Source organism: Sipha flava, unplaced genomic scaffold (assembly GCF_003268045.1).
Source record: "Sipha flava isolate LNK unplaced genomic scaffold, YSA_version1 491_pilon_pilon, whole genome shotgun sequence".
Taxonomy (NCBI): domain Eukaryota; kingdom Metazoa; phylum Arthropoda; class Insecta; order Hemiptera; family Aphididae; genus Sipha; species Sipha flava.
This window is the reverse complement of record NW_020273322.1, coordinates 317,721-333,849: the sequence shown is the minus strand read 5'-3', so window position 1 is coordinate 333,849 and position 16,129 is coordinate 317,721. Positions and strand designations below refer to the sequence as shown.

Here is a 16,129-nt window from a genome sequence, read left to right as displayed (position 1 = left end):
AGTGTATACCGCACGTAATGTGTATTGTACGGCTTTGCGGCCGTGCCGGGACGAGTGACGATACGCGCGCACAGCGTTGAGCGCGCGTTAATTAATCACCGTCCGATGACGGATTATATTAGGTTGACTTAATGAATTCCAAAATCGACTCCGGTTTAGGACGGAAAAAGTTCGCTAATGAAAGCACTTAGGGGGTAACCCTTTCGTACAATAATCATCACAAAAACCGGCCCCTGCCGCGCACCGCCGCCCACCAGACGCGACACCTTTTAAAACGATTTTCGCGCGCGAAACATGTACAACCTTACACTTAATATTTATGCACGAGCTCTCGAGCGGTGTATGATGCGACGTAACCGTACGTATAATAATAACATCGCACCGCGAACTCCAATGGCAATCGATAGGCGAATCCGTGACCACGCCCAGCCCGGCCCTGTTGGCCCGTATACGGTGTGCGGGTGCAAAGCACTCTTAAATAATTAAGTCGGATCGTCGTCGCCGGGAAATAATGCGAAAGAGATGTTTTCCCGTCGCAGGGGGCGGCGGTCCGGGTCGACGACGACGGGGTCGGCGAGAAGGGTTCGTCAGCGGAGGTCGGCTCTCGGGTCTGCGCGTAATAATGTTGTATAGGAGAACCGGCGCATCGCGACAGTGGGAAAAAGGGTTAAAGCTCGCATAAGGTTCGGTCTCGCAGGCGGTGGAGGCGTTTGCGGGGGGTCAGCGGCAAGTCATTAATCATAAAATGTTTTTGGCGCGCGCGTTACGCGGAAAACACAATAAGGGGAAATTCGTGTCGATCCGCGATAATAAGCACCGCTCTCTTGTTTATTGTAATATTACTGTATATTACACTACTACTACTACTACTACTACTACTACCAGCACCACGTGTATCATAATATCCGAAAACACTTTGCCCATTATATATACATTATAATATATTAATATATATTATTACTATTATTACTATTATTATTATTATTATTATTATTATTATTATTATTATTATTATTACTATTATGTATCAAACTCGTGGGCGCGATGACGGCATTGTTTAAGGCTAATGAGGCCGTTTCGACGGTGGAAACGGCCGTGGAAAGAGTGTGCGAGAGAGAGGGAGAGAGAGAGAGAGAGAGAGAGAGAGAGAGAGAGAGAGAGAAAGAGTGAGTGAGAGAGAGAATAAGAGAGAGGGAATGATCGAGTGAAAAAACACAACCGTTTTCATTGCCACCGCCGCGGCGTCATTAGCGTCGACTGCGACGACGGCCGCGCACCGTAATTAACTTGTGTGTGAACTTTTTATGCGCCCGGCAAAGTGACATATTGCGTTCGATATATAATAGGGTGATGGGTGCGCGCGCGCGCGTGTATGTTTGTACTCACACAAACGGTGTATTATATTATAATAATATTATAATAAACACGTGACGTGCGAGGCTTATATGCGACGCGACAGTGATTAGTGTGTCCGGCCATGACCGGCGTCCATGATGCTTTTAAAAAAACGGAGAGAAACGTGTCTATAATAAATAATAATAAAAAAAAAAACGACCAAAGTCCGTGATGGAAAATTTGAAAAGCCGCGAAAAAAATGCACTACCGTACACGAGGACAATCATAATATTTCGGTTTCATGTTGAGATAAAAATAATTTATCTTCGTTATGTATATCAGATTCAAATACCGCTCGTTTACCGACTGGTCAGCGTACATTCAATACTACCGTACCCATTAATTTTAAATGCATTTAGAAATGTACCTATATTATTACGTCCAATGGAATTTTCAAAAATCGCATTTCCAATGGTCAAAACAGTTTTGGACATTGGACTGGGCTGCACATTTCTTTATTTTTGTTTGATTAAGAAATATTTTTTTGTTATTGATATGTTTAATAATTTAATAATAGTTTAATAATTACATCACATCAAAAGAATGCGTGATGATTGTGCCCTTTCTTCAACTAAATATTTTTCCTTATGCCGAAATAGTAACTGCTGTGATTTTAAATAGTAGAATATTTTTCGGTTAATACAACTAATGATTTATAATTTTATGACTAGTCGGTGAGTACTCGATAAAGAAAAATTTGAATATTCATTGTGCAATGAACTGTTGAACTAATCTGTGTCATGACGCCGATAAAGCAAAACCAGCAGAAAAATTAAAAATTCCCCCTCAGCTTCCATTCCATAGTACATTATATACTTAAACATACTTATATATTTATTTACTATTTACCCGAAAGAGGACTAAAATCTAGAAATCCGTTATGGACAAACATTTAGATCGCGAAGGAAGAATGGAAGAAGAGATGAGCAGATGAACAATTATGTAATCACAATTTAGTAGATCATCCAACCCTAAGAGAATCTGGTTATAATTTACCAAAAACAGAACAAAGCAGCCTACAGATATGCTGCTAATTATCTATAGACATTTCGAAAAATAGTGAATAAAATTAATGATTTCGTGTTAATTTACAAAGTTGATATTTTAATCATGTTTATTGGCTTGAAGTTATTAATGATTTAATATTCACTGATTCATAATAATATTATTTATTATAATTTATAAACATGAAAAAATAAAGTATATTAAATTAAAAAAAAAAAAAAATGTTACGGCATATTATAATATTAGTTCTAAACACTAATATTTTATAATAAAAATTTCCTTAATTTATTTAAAACATAAAACTGTCGATTAAAACTTACGATTCATTATTGGATTTACGAGTGTTTAAATTGTTTAAGAACCATACTGGGGCGCACACAAATAAACAAATAAATCATTAAATGAATAATACATTGCCTATAATTATTTGCACAAAAGAAATCTATTTTTTGAACATTAATTCTTTCTAAAATATTTTTCTACATAAAATATTTGCCAAAGATGATGTTGACCGATATTTATTTTTTTTTATATGATGCTGTTTATGATTTATTGCAGGACACACTCGTGTCTTTAGTTCTTTATATGTAGTTAACACAAAATTGTAGCACTCCGATACAAATTGTTTTTCCATTACAATGATTCTCCATTAATTTCGAATACAAACACAAAGGCTGGAAGTATATTATTATCCGACAAACATATAACACCTAAAATGTATACGGTTATATCTGACCTACTACAAGAAAAATAAAAAAAAATAGTTTTATTTTCATCTAAAACTTCAGTTTGACACATGTATTGTGATTTTACAACATAAAATCATGTAGTTCAATGCTTCTATTCAATAATTCAAACTTCTTAACTTCAAAGCGAATTGTTTTCGTATTTATTTAGTAAGTATTGATCGAAGTTTTTTTTGTTTAATTTTAATAATAGTACGAACCATCAGATCAAGACAAGAAAATTAGATAACATAATAATTAAGTACAATCAATGAAGTAATAAGAAAATTGATTAATGATTTAGGGATAGTAAAAAGTAGGGGTTTCATCTTATATCTTAATACTCTAAAGACTATAAATAGGAGAGTTTAATAAATAGTTTGATGAGGGAAATGGAGTATGAAAGAGAGGAGTGCTTCAAGTATGACGGGGAGAGACTTTAAAGTTTACTAGCCAAAATAGTGTAGGACAATCAATTTAATTACTTAAATAGTCTAGAAAAAAATATCAAGTTAGAATTATGCCATTGAATAGTGAGACTACTAAGATTTAAAAATTTGAGGACCGGGGAGAAATCATGTGGAGGACAAGGTATCTTAAGAAAATAAGAAGTAACTTTTTAAAAGTTTCGTTGAAATCTTTCAATAGCAATGGAATCGTATTCGACTTTATACATATTTCATGCACGTGATTATAATGACATTTACAAAATGAAAATAGAAAATTGATTCATATAGGGTTTTATTATCCAGACGAATAAACATGAATATTGTAATAAACTAGAGTGTTTTATTTGTACCAATATAATTTAAACTGTATGCGAGTTTTCTCGTGCATGTTACAATAAAATGCGATTTTATAACGATTTACAGATGGAAAGAAATAGCAAGACTATTCATTTGAATAACTTCTTAGAAAGCGTTCCGACATTCGTTTTTACTTACATACAGTTGTGTACTGTATACATTACATAATATGTATATACATATAAATCACACATACGAGGGGTTTTGTTATTTTAACTAATATACCTTATATATATATAAGCGTGAAAATATATTGGGTTCACAGTGAAATAGTATACGTGTATTCTTTATTTACTGGTTATAAAATTTTGCTAGAACAAAATATACGAGCGAATAATAATATTATTATATAGAACGTGTTATGGTGTGTGCAATTGTGCAACTTTTATCGTTTTCGTCGAATAAGCGAGTGGCTACGTATTAAATAATTTATGAACCGACTCGATTATTTTTTTGCTCCGTGAAATCAGTGCAGGATATTTCACACTAAATAAACAGCATCGAACGACCAAGAACAACAACGTATATAGGGTTGAAAGTTAACTTTGCTGCAAGCCGATTAAAAACAAATAGTTGGGAGTACGGATTAAAGGGAATTGTTCCAAACCATCCTCCATTAAGAAAATATTTATATTGACTTATGATCACTAACGCACTGAAAAACTATCTAATACAAAAAGTACATAAAATATTACTACTGCAAGGTTTGATTCGAATAAAATAATAAATAAAAAAATACTCTTTTTTTTTATTTGTTACTATTTTGATTATAATTGTATTATAAGAAATAAACATTTTTGTGGTTACCGCAATGGACAAATTTTTTTTCTTGTTTTGGCTTGTACGCTTGTTGAATGGGAAAAAAAAAATTAAATTATTAGGTTTCGCATTTAATGTTAATTTAACTACTTAATCAAAAGTTCTCAATACTAAATTAAATAATTCACATATATCTAATGTAGTTACGTAACATATGAATACTGTTATTTTAAAGTCTCTACAACATAAAATAATATTATAACTATAACACATACAACTTAATTGGAAACTTTAAATCATAACGTGTTTCTATCCGGGAATTTTAAAAGTCAAAAAATTAAATTTTAAGTATGTAAAAGGTTTTTTTTAAATAATAATGCGATATGTAGTAAGCACGCGTAATACACGTTTAAAAAATGAAAAACGAATCAATACAGTTATCTGCTATGTTCAAACACTTTCATCGTATCGTTCAGAATATCTAAGATATAAAATACTGTGAAAAAAAAAATACAAAAATAAAAAATACTCTAGGGATCTAAATCCGTCCTACACGCTTCTTCCGAGGTCAGTGATTACACAAATCGTGTGGTTTTAGTATTTATCAGTGTACGGAACGGCGTATCCGTTATCCGTAGCGCCGAGGGGAAAGTACGTCGTGGCGGTGGAGATACGTTCGTTTGTGTGCGCGTGTTACGGCGTAGGGCTTAATTAGAATAGTGTACGAGTCGTTGACAAAGCGTACGACGGATTGTTAATGAGTAACAATCAGTGCGCCCTCGTCTGCGTATTTATTACGTACTTGTACATTTATGTACACGAAACGATACACCAACTTCTCTCCTACTCGTCTTTTCGCCGGTCGCTCGTTTGCGCGTTTTATATGCGCTCGTATACGAATCGAAAACACTGGATGTGTGCGCGTTTGTGTGAAGTCCGCGATAGGACGTTTTAATTGCATTACCAGTGGCGTTGATTGAGTGGTAGCGTACACTGTACCTGTAGACCGCAGTTGTGTCTACGCTTTAATTGCGCGAGGTAATAATAACGATAGTAATAACGACAGCGACGACGTTAATGCAATAAAGCTCGGACGCGGAGTGTATTTATGATCGTCGAGGTGCGCGTAAATAACAATCGCGACGAGGATAATGTAATGCGCATCGTCGGATGAGCGATACCGTCACGCGCGTAACGGGAGTAAACTTTTCCGCGCGAAAACCCGTAAAACAACTACGTGCGGTGACGGCACGAATATGGTATGATACGCAGAGGTGGAACTAGGGATTTTTACGTCCGGGGTAAATATTAAAAATACGCCCTATCACAGACCAATAATCAAATACTATTCTGGAGAATTTTTTTACATTGAGTAATGTGATATCATACTCGTTGAGTTTTAACCTAATATCAGTATTGTACAAAGTCAAAAATATTGAATTAGTTGTTGATAAGTACAAAAATTACACCCTCTAAAATGTTATGTCCGGAGATGATTTCCTGACTTTCACCCCTAGTTCCGCCCCTGATGGTACGACTTACCGCAGGCGGTGTTCGTGTCGCGTGTTCGACGATTATTGTCAGACGGTGTTGAAAAATTGTCTTTAGCGAACATTTGGTGCGCGCAGTGTTCGTCGCCGTTTCGTCGCACAACCGTTGGACACCGTTGGCCCACCCGTTGCTCCCAGACCGCGGCGCGACCGAACACTCGTCCCACTCGAAACACTCGACCGTTCGTGGTACGAATTCTTTTTGAGTTTTTTCACTTTTTCTTCGCACCCCGAAAACAACTATCCGTCCCTTCTGAACATTCGAACGCCGTTTGAATACAGTTTTCGACGTGAAAAGTTTTTGCGCGAAGTTAATGGCGCCGAATCCTCTGCTTAGATCAGGCCGCGGCCTGATCACATTTTTAAAATGAGGCCGAGGATCAGAGAGATCTATGGTTTGCACTTTGCAATATTCTGATCTCGCGATTATTTTCGCGAGAAATGCTGGACGGAATCTGTCGGATCGCTATTTGTATGAAAGGAACGGAAACATTCAAATGTGAATTACCTAAATTGAAATACATAATAAAATATTTTTCGGCACGGTGTTTTTCGATACATGCCAAACTAGTATGAATCATGTTTAATATTTGTAATGTGAGAGCACAAATTATTTTTCTATGCAAAGTAAAAATGAGGACTTGTGGCCGCTGGGGTGCTTGAGAAGCCGTTGTATTTTTATTTGGTTTGAAATTTTAAAAGTTCGACGCCACAGCGCGAAGTGGTACCCACAATTCAATGGTCGGACAAAAGAAGTTCCTCAGTGAAAAAAAAAAACATTACTCGCTTGCAATATATGAAATGTAATTCGATGTTCTGTTGGTGCATTTGATCAACATTTAATAATACATGCACCGTGATTCAAATTTATCATGATTACTGATTAACGCATTACTCCGAATCCGGGATCCCTTTAAGAAGTATGCGTAAATAATGTTACGTACGTCAACAATAACGTTGCATAAACAAGCACGAAACGGAAACAAATGCAGTTTATACGTTCATGTGAAGCGTTGTTTGTTTTGCACTCGATGACCGCTCAAAGAATATCTCCTTTTAACCCAAAACGTGCGAGTAAATAACTGGCTGAAAGCGTGCTGTCTGAACAATGTATCTAAATAAAATTATGCATCGATAGAAAATATAAAAATCTGGAAAAATCGGTTTTCGATATGGTTTCAACAGTTAGTTAGATTTACGCTTGTAACAAAAAAACAAAAACAATTATGGTAGTTACAGTTCACCGTACACTGTCTGCTTCCGTGCTAAAAATTGTACTCATTTTTGTATTTATACATTTTAGGGTTGAAGAACCGGACGTTCCAGTGTATTAATAATTATTATTATTAATATTATATTAATTAACTTAATATTATTTAATGTGTTTTATACGAGTATTATTTATAATATTCACGTCTAGTTGTTTTTTGATTCCCGACTGTTTATTAGCGGTGTTTTTAAAACGTTTATTTATTTAGCATAAGTTACGTCGTATTAAGTCTGCCTACACGGAATAGGTAAACTAATCGGTAAAAATCAAACGGTTCTACCGTGAAATGAATCTACCCCTATATTATTTATTATACGGCGAACGTACAGTACAATGTTGAATGTATACAGGAAGAAAATCAATACATTCAATAGTTATGTTGGCCAATAGTCTATGTATATAGTAGTAATTAAGTGTTTTTTATATCAATTAAAAAAATATCAAACACAAAATTGATACACACAATTTATTAATTAATACTAGTGTCATAGCAATTCACGTAGGTTACCTTTTTAGGATAAAACTTGTATACGTATGAGTAAAGCTACAACAAGGTTAATATTATATAATATTAACAATAATACGTATACGCGTGTGCGAAATAATAAATAATTGTTCAGCGATAGGCAAAGGCGACTAAAGTAGTTTTGTTGATTTAAAACAACACGGAAATCGCTGGTTCAAACTTCAAAGTTAATTTTTAAAATACATTATTGACGTGTGCGACCCGAGGTTTTCTATTCGTTTCGCACACACGCGGGTGAATAACTGTAATCGGTTGCGTTTATATAACATAAGATAATATATTACTATGTGTACAAAACTGTTTATAAATAGCCCGATGACGAATATTTAATGACTATGACTTATATTTTTTCGTGGGTTTTGACTTAATCAAACATTGAACCCTTATCAGTCCGGATGATTTTTGCGAAGAAACGATATTGAGATGCGGTCATTTGACGTTCGTGAAGTGCCTGTAAGTGTAACACCTCTATAGCGACGCGTAGTTGGGCTACTTAGGTACGGGTTCGCCTGGTGTACACTTACGGTGTACGTGAGTGTAACACCAACAACGCGCGTACTGACCAATAGGTCGTCTCGTGCAAATCGTCATTCGAACACGTCACATCGCGCGGAAATCGTCTCGGTTTTTGTCGAGAACGAATTATGCGCGTGTTTGGCGTACAACAACACACGCGTTAATATCGTTCCCGTTCTCGGCACCAGACCCCACAGCAAGGGGTCGGAAGCCTGGCCCTCGACGAAGCACAACAATCGACGGTAAGTTATTGATAAACGCGTCGTCGATTATGACCGTGAAAGTCCGTAACCGCAGAGCCGCGGTCGGCGCAAACGTTCCGAAAAGCTAATTGTGCCGTGAGAAAAACGCCATTTGCGCCGCGCAGCTAGTACGCGCGCGGCTTTTCCGTTTCCTTTTATTCGTACATCGTGCACGACCCACGACCGCAAAGCTTTTCGTTTACGATTTTTCCGTTCCTCCCGTCCAGCGCCGCCCTTCCGCGCGCTTCATAATAATTATTATTTCTATTCGTTTCGGCCCCCATCGTCCGTCGGCCCGTCGATTTTTTTTTATTTATTTTTTTTCATATTTATTGTTATTATCGTTATCGTTATTATTTTTCTTTTCCGTTCCTGTGTCATTGTTATTAACAAAATTATCCGGACGATTTGATAATAGACTTCGGCAACGAGTCGCCTGACAAACCGCATTTAATGAACCCGAAGTTCATTGTATTGCCGGCGCGACCGTCGCCTAATCATCGCCTACCGGATCGGCACCCATTGTGCCGCGGACGCGTTATTAATGATCGCCGCCGCCGCCGCCGCCGATAGTAAACATTCGTTTTGTGAGCCCTTAAAACGCACCGTATATACGTGGTGGGTATGTGCGCGCATTGGTTTACGCGTGGAGAATGTAAAATAACAATGAAGAATTGCGAAAAAAATAAAATAATAAAATATTAAATCGTATTTACACGCGACCGAATTCCGTCGAAACGCGCGTGTCGCACGCAGTGGCCGTCTTGACAAGACAATATCGTAAAGTATTTTATAAAAATAAACTGTAAACGATCCAAATAAGATACAATAAGGTATACCGTGCAAGCGAATATTACCGTACGATCAACCTCCGGCAACGGTTAATTAATTCGTTTCCGCGTCCCCTCTGATAAGTAATTATCTTTTACTGTTATTGATCTCAATCATGCCCACGACTTCAATGCGAACATTGATTTATGCGTTAGTTGACGGTGAAAAAATTAAAAAATCAGAAGCGAGTTCAACAGCTGCACGGTGGTGGGCTCGACAATTCTACGTCTCGTCCGCGCAGAACACGCAAAAATAACTGCTTGGCGATTCATAGGCGCATTATAATGTATTAGCGATAATCTACACGTGTGTTGCTCAAAGGAATCCATCGATTAGCGGTTGGGTTTCGGTTGAAGGTAACTAATGAATATATCACATGTATTATTGTCGAATCATTACACCCACCGAAATCTGCCATCACACGCTGTTACGTAACATCTCACGTTCTCATAAATCTGTTACCGTGTTATCAAACACGAATGAAGATTATTCATTTTTGAGTATCTCAAGCTTGTGACAATAATAATATTTTAATGCTTTGTTGGCACTTGGCATTTTGCATGTGAGATGTGTACTAAATATATACATAGTATTTAGAGTCATGCAGGGACAGATTCAGAGTCGGGGAACTGTGGGTCAAGGCATTTCATGAGGCCATTTATTAGGGATGAAACTGAATTAGAAATGAATACTTTGTGAGAAAAAATAAAACACAATATGCTTATAAAAGTGTATAAGTATATTTATATTACATTTTAGAATTCGTGATACCACCGATAATGACTTATTTACGATTAATAAATATAATCTAATTTTATCAGCGCAACAAACGTACTGAATAAAATATGATTTACTTAACTTTCTACTAAAACGATATAATTTAAAATATAAATTATGAATTGAAAAATTTTAAATTTTGAATATACATGGCATTCATTTTTCAAGTAACTCCGATGGGCCAACTGTCCAAGAGTCCAAATCAAGGTCTAAAAAGAGAAAAAAATTTCCAAGGAGCCAATTTTGTCAACAAATATTAAATGTGGGTTAGCTGATCCTCTGAACCCCCTCTACATCCGCCCCTGGAGTCATGTATAAAAGATATTTAAGAAGTAGGAAACAGTAGCCCACTTTATCATACGATAAAGAGTGGAAATATTTTATAAAGATAATAAAAATAATTTACTCAAATGAGCATCAAACTAAAAATGTACACAAGTGTTTAGCTGTATCATAACAAAATGTAGTATTTATATAGTGTGCATTTGAACTACATATTTTGGAATTGTTGAAAGTGACCGGAAGTGACCGGCCGACGTTATATGAAAGTACACCAAAAATGATAAAGAAATACCTTTGAAAGAGAAGGTCTAATTTTTTATTTTTAAGTTTTGGATAATTTAATTTTTTTTTAGCAAAACTAAACCTACCATGTTTTTATTTTATTTTTTTTCAACATTTTTCAATATTTTAAAGTAATTTTTATTTTATTTCAAAGCTAATTGATTGAGCTATCAACCATCATACGAATTAAACCAGAAATTTTCAAATTATTTTTATAAAATTTAAAAAAGTAAAAAGTTTTTATTAGAAATTAGTATTTTCAAATGTAAATTTCATATTAATTCAAATAGTTTCCAAAAAGTATTTTATTTAGTAGTTAGTAAACATGACAACTAAAATGTACCAAAGAAAATAAAATCAAACGATAAACGATTGACGACCGACTAACAACCGACACTCAATTTTAGAAAAAGTATCACAGCATTTTTTGTCGTGTTTTTTGATTTAAGTTTTCTCTACATATGTCAAAAATTGTCCAGCATCAGCTCATTAAATCCTGTGTCAGTGTCATGTAATTCCAAATTGAATTTCTACTACAAAACAAGTACTTAAATACTATTTTATTTAGCATACAAGACTGTCCAATTATTGACAAACTGAACACTATGTATCCGAGTTTTTCCTGTATTCGTATTGTATTAAAACAAGATTCTTTAACGATTTCGTTAAAAAGGACGACAATCAAATTGTTCTATGTAGACTGAGCACCGCATTGAAAATCAATACTAACGCTTGAGCTGCTATGATGGTCGCTAGTAGTTTTAAACAACGTGTCTTCCCTATTCTCAAGTTGCACTTCTTTTGACCTAACCATTAAACGTGGCAATAGTTCCCCAAATTCATTAAGAACCAGGAACAGTTTTTCAAAAATATTTATTAGTTCTATGACTTGATTTCTGTCTACGTTACCATAAATAACCGATTCCATAAACATATGTGTCCAGTAAATTCTTCGACGTCTTCGATTAAAAATAAATGGCATGTAATAGTTCATTAGGGGTCCATGCATTTTTCGATAAAATTATAGAACTGTATCTCATTGCACTGTGGTATTGCTCCATTTCTATATTTTCAATAAAATTCTTCTTCCTTAACCATTTCAAAACGTAGTGGATCAACTTTAAAATTTAATAGTTTATCCACAGTTTGTTTTAATAAAACAACCAATTTGTAATTAAATCCACTCAATTGCATTTTAAAACCAATTGCATCCCATGTGTACTCAATAAAATCTTCATTAAACAATCTCACGAAAAACTGATAATAATGGTGTGGAATTAATCAGTTATTTCGTTATTGGTAAAAAAATCATTTGAAACAAATACCTTAGGGAATCTGAACACTGTGTATGTTTTAAACCATGATATTGAGATTAAAGATTTGTAAATAATTTATAGATGATCCGGTTCATCTATATGAATTGGCATTAGACTAAAATCAGTAGCAATAAATTCATTCTTCGATGGCATTTTTAAATCTTCGCATAAATTATTTATTTCCCACTCGTTTAAGATATCCGTTGGTATTTTATTAATTTTGTATAATGTCCCGTAATAATTGTCTACGGAATCAGTTTGGTTTCAAATGTTTTCGAAACAACTGTAAATCTTAAATTATCAGGTCTAACATAAAAGTTTTTGAATTAGATCCGTTCTTCATTCTGGTATTAAATACTCGGCCGTTAAAACAACTTTTATTTTGATAGTAATCATTTGTGAATACAATTGATAAAATTTAATATAGTCCATAGGCGATTCATTATTGGATTTATATTACACTGATATTTTTATTTTTATCGTGGAACCATTCTTGGGGTCCTATTCGTTTCAATATATTTATTTATTGAAAAATTAATTTGATACGTCATCAACACGATCAACTCCTTTTCTCGTCAAATAAACATCAATTTAAAAAAGCTCAACGCCCCTAGCTTCAATTCTATGACTACACGAAAGATAGTGGACCACTCTCGTTTTTTTTAAAACATCAAAGATACTCGAAGGACCTTCGTGGCCCAATAAAGTACTCAAATACTAACTAAGCATGCTTTTGTAGTATTTGCTATTTTTAGGAATAGGAAATCTAAGACGAAGTACTCTGATATCCTTTACTAGAACAACAAGAGTTCTAGTCGTCAACTGTTCTTCTTTATAAATGAGATTAGTCCAATATGGCATGTTAATATTTTTTTCTCAATATTTTCAAATTGAGATACAACCAATTCTTCTAAAGTATTTAAATTTTCTTTTTCCAATTCCGCTAAATGCATTAGATGTGAAGAATACCATTTAGAATCAAACTCCAATAGTTTATCACGTATACAAATATTTTTTAAATTTGGAATATCCCACAAAGTCTTCTTTATTCCCGTTCCAAACTGATTGTAAGCATGAATTGGATTGGCTGAACTTTTTTGTAACTGCGTTAGATGTCGAAAATCATCAGCGACATTTTTTCATGCTCAGAATTGATAGCATTGTTTTCTCTTTCGATTGCACTCTTGGTGAATAATTGTTCGAGGAAGAATTGAGCAAATCGGTCCAATGATGGCCGAAGTAATTCCGTCTTGGTAGAAAAATAATAATTCGTATGATTATTTGCCGTATTCGCGTTGTGGGACCCTCTATTTTGTGTTAAAAACAGAGCAAATTCATTTACTACCGGATACTTTTTTTTACCCATAAACAATACGTGTTCACAAAAATGAGCCAAACCGGGCAGATCTTTTGGTTCACTTAGACTATTGACTGCTACTGAAAGAGATGCAGCTCAATGATAGGTATCCAGATCACTGATCAACATCACGGTAAGGCCATTCTACATGACTATACCGCGATATTTCCATGAATCAGACAGACTTTTCAATGTCATCAACGTGCCGTTCGACTTTTTTAGATGTAGTACTGAGGGGCAATTAAAAAAATCATTTTATTTAATAAGAGTAAGAGTGCAACAAAAATAAGTAGGTACCCGTTCATTCGTCGGTGACTCATTGCAAGTCAATTGGCAAGTCGTTGTCCATCTAGTCGTCGTCTTTTTTGTGCAGTGTTTCGACGTTATAGTTGATTATGATGCGTCCAACTGTTCTCGCCGGAACTCATCGGACTTGGCTTCACCTCGGTGAGCGGTGCTGACATACTATGTAACAAGGTTTATTAAAAATTATTTTGTAAACTTTAATATACACCGAATTCTCTAGATCAGTGATGGGTAACTCAAAGTTACTAGAGGGCCAATTTTTAGAAAATTTAAATTCAGTGGGCCAAAACATAGGAAAAAAAAGGTCATATACACCGAAATAATAAATTTAACACACATGACAGCACGACACTAATGATACGAAGAAACTGATATAGTTAAATAATTCAGTACAAACATAGACCTTATACTAATAGACGGAGCATCACTGGTTGGCGGGATTGGGTGGTGCGGTCACCACGACTATTCTCATATCAGTGTTGTCATGTCTGACAACATAAAATATGTTTATTCTCATATTTATACAGTATATTATTATTAAAACATTTAAAAATCAATTTGCATAATAAATAATCCCGTAAAATTAGTCCCTAAAAGAATAACCTTATAATAAAAATGATTATGTTTTTACCTAATTATAAACGTATAATATAATGATATAATATATATATATATATATATATATGTATATATATAATCTTATCATACAATAATTTTTAAAATGCAACAAACGATCGCTGAACCTGAAATTCTATTGCGCATGTGCGTAGTAATTGAGTAATAATAGAATAGCGCTCTCACGTCTAACCGCTGGAACTATACCCATGCTCCGTCTATTAGTGTAAGGTCTATGAGTACAAACAGCTATGCTTGAAAGCTATACGTATACATATATATGACATTTAGACATTTAACAATGTTTAATACCTGATAACAATTATTATGAGCTAGAGTATAGACGCTAAACTTTAAATTTTTATGATGCAATATATGATATAATATTTATACTATTTATTGGGAACGCATATTTTAAATGTTTATACGGCTTATAGTTATAACGCTTATTGATCATATATACAAATATATATTATATTATCCTAATAAAGATCTTACGGCAGTTTTTATAATCCGTTGCACCATCTTTATTATGCCCTAACGTTAAAAGTTTTATTCATGATGTACAATTGTGTTGCTTATAACGTTTCGACTTTTGATTTTATCATTCTATTCTCATGCGCCTTATTAGGTAATGCATTTTGCGCAATATAGGGTAGTGTTTGTACGGTAATGAAAAACACCGATGCAAGTAATTAAAGCAATAAATATTCAAGCATAAAACTACTCCAATATTATTCGAATTTTATATTTTATTTGTTTGAGTTTTTAAAACTAACAAACATTGGGATTGGTATTAACATTTTTCCACCACTAAATGCCACTGCTCCTGTAAGAGTAGCTTCTGTAATAATGTGTCCCTTTATTTACAATTTAATTAACAATTTTATTGTTTTTTTAATTGGAATTAATCCAATTTACCATCCAATTATTACAATGGTTTGAGACGGATCTACCAAATCGCTGCTCCAAATCAAAATCTATCTGGTTAACAAGAGAATGCAATAATAACCGGGTTGCTATGAATTAGTTAAAAATTATCGAAGTCGATGATCAATAAAATTAAGAAACGTGAAGTTGAAAATTTTTAAAATTAAATACGTTTATAATGTGTATAATTGAATATTCCTAACTAAAATTTTCACCCCAAGGTATCCATGTATTCATATGGACATATCATTACACAAGCATACAAATCATCGAATTTTTTTTTTAAATGGTTTTCACGTTTCATAACAATACCTAAGCCGTAAAAATCTTTATATCGATGGGTCGGCAAAAATATGATTTCTTTAAAATACCGTTCGAGTGTAAATACTTCACGTGTAATGTATAGGAACATAATCGATATTGATAAAATGAACGCTACATGCGGTATACTGTAATTTATTATTAACTCAAACAAACCGCAAATACGCCCACGAAATTAGTACGGCTGTCATCTGTGCATATGCGTGTAGGTACGTATCACGTTTGTACCTGCAGCAGTATACCGAATAACTATTATCGCGCTCTGCAGAAATCACGTAATTTCATTTTATTCGGTCGTATTCTATATTATTTAATATA

The 16,129-nt window shown here is 34.3% G+C and overlaps 1 pseudogene; it reads right to left on the bottom strand.

Annotated features, from left to right (window-relative positions):
* Positions 1–8,369: 8,369 nt before the first annotated feature.
* LOC112690173 overlaps positions 8,370–16,129 on the bottom strand; it is a 59,691-nt pseudogene continuing 51,931 nt past the window's right edge.